General features: G+C 44.8%; 1 non-coding gene across 1 annotated transcript; it reads left to right on the top strand.

The window, feature by feature from the left end:
* The first annotated feature begins 251 nt into the window (after positions 1–251).
* On the top strand, positions 252–389 carry LOC119924816. The gene has a single exon (XR_005449507.1). It is a non-coding gene; the product is annotated as a small nucleolar RNA SNORA7 (small nucleolar RNA).
* Positions 390–2,165: the final 1,776 nt, after the last annotated feature.

Genomic DNA, 2,165 nt, shown 5'->3' with positions numbered 1-2,165 from the left:
GAGGTAAGGCAGGGGGGAGGGGGAGGGGGATAAGGGGGAGAGGAAGGAGGGGGCTCAGTGTGGGAAGGCCTCCTGGAGGAGGTGAGCTCTCAGTAGGGCTTTGAAGGGAGGAAGAGAGCTAGCTTGGCGGATGAATGTGTGGAGGGAGGGCATTCCAGGCCAGGGGGAGGACGTGGGCCACTCTGCTTTTCCAATGCCAGTGGGGAAGCACTAGTAATGACAGTGTTTATTAAGTTCTTCCTGGGGCAGATCCCCTCTCAGGGTTGCACCTGGAGAGTTTCCAGTCCTCTACCAGTCTCGGCTACTGGAGGGACAGTCAAGCAGAGGCCGACCCATTCCATTCCTAGCTTGGGCCGTGGCTAGCGAGTGGAAGGCCATCTGCTACAAGTCAGAACTCACCCATGCTGGGCAGCAGCAGCAGGGGAGAGAGTTCATTCATTCATTCATTCAATCGTATTTATTGAGCGCTTACTGTGTGCAGAGCACTGTACTTAGCGCTTGGGAAGTACAAGTTGGCAACATACTGAGACGGTCTCTACCCAACAGTGGGCTCACAGTGGGCCCAACAGTGGGCTCACAGTCTAGAAGTGGGCTCACAGTCTAGTTGAGGGAGAAGACTTCAAGTTTACTGAGCAGAAGGAGGCAACAGTAAACCACTTCAGTATTTTTACTGAGAAAAATCTGTGGATCCATCATCATCATCATCATCAATCGTATTTATTGAGCGCTTACTGTGTGCAGAGCACTATACTAAGCGCTTGGGAAGTACAAATTGGCAACATCTAGAGACAGTCCCTACCCAACAGCGGGCTCACAGTCTAAAAGGGGGAGACAGAGAACAAAACCAAACATACTAACAAAATAAAATAAATAGAATAGATATGTACAAGTAAAATAAATAAATGAATAGAGTAATAAATATGTACAGACATATATACATCATCATCATCATCATCAATCGTATTGAGCACTTACTATGTGCAGAGCACTGTACTAAGCGCTTGGGAAGTACAAACTGGCAACATCTAGAGACGGTCCCTACCCAACAGTGGGCTCACAGTCTAAAAGGGGGAGACAGAGAACAAAACCAAACATACTAACAAAATAAAATAAATAGAATAGATATGTACAAGTAAAATAAATGGAGTAATAAATATGTACAGACATATATACATATATATATACTACCAGAACGATTGCAGATGGAGAGCAGGGCGCTCTGGGAGAGATGTGTCCGTGGTATCGCTATGGGTCAGAAATGACTTGATGGCATAAGACAAGACAAGCTGGGGCAGAGCACTGTATTAGCTCCTTATGGGCAGGACAACCTGACTACCACCTGTGTGGTACTCTCCCAAGTGCTCACTACAGTGCTCTCCACACAGAAGTGCTTAATAAATACCACTGATTCATCAAGCATTCACGTTTATTGAGCACTTCCTGTATTCAGGGCTCTGTATTCATTCAGTCATATTTATTGAGTGCTTACTGTGTGCAGAGCACTGTACTAAGTGCTTGGGAAGTACAAGTCGGCAACACATAGAAACAGTCCCTACCCAACAACAGGCTCACAGTCTAGAAGGGGGAGACAGATAACAAAACAAAACATGTGGACAGGTGTCAAGTCATCAGTCATCTCTCTCCCAAGCACTACGTATATGTACAAATAAAATAAATAAATAAATAGCTAGCAATTGGCAGAGCCGGGATATGAACCCATGACCTCGGACTCCAAAGCCTGGTCTCTTTCCACTGCGCCACGCTGCTTCTCTAGTAAGCACATAGTAAGCGCTTACCAAATACCCTCATTAATTAATTAATTAATTCATTCATTCATTCAATTGTATTTATTGAGCGCTTACTGTGTGCAGAGCACCGTACCAAGCACTTGGGAAGTCCAAGTTGGCAACGCACAGAGACGGCCCCTACCCAACAGCAGGCTCACAGTCTAGAAGAGGGAGACAGACAACAAAACAAAACATATTAACCAAATACAATAAATAGAATATATATGTACAAATAAAATAAATAAATGAATAGAGTAATGGTGATGATGATGATGGTGGTGGTCCCTCCCTCCCTCCATAATTCATTCATTCAATCATATTTATTGAGTGCTTACTGTGTGCAGAGCACCATACCAAGCGCTTGGGAAGTCCAAGTTG

This window comes from Tachyglossus aculeatus, chromosome 2, assembly GCF_015852505.1.
Source record: "Tachyglossus aculeatus isolate mTacAcu1 chromosome 2, mTacAcu1.pri, whole genome shotgun sequence".
In the NCBI taxonomy this organism is placed as follows: Eukaryota; Metazoa; Chordata; class Mammalia; order Monotremata; family Tachyglossidae; genus Tachyglossus; species Tachyglossus aculeatus.
Note: the sequence above shows the minus strand (reverse complement) of the source record. Positions and strands in the feature narration are given on the sequence as shown.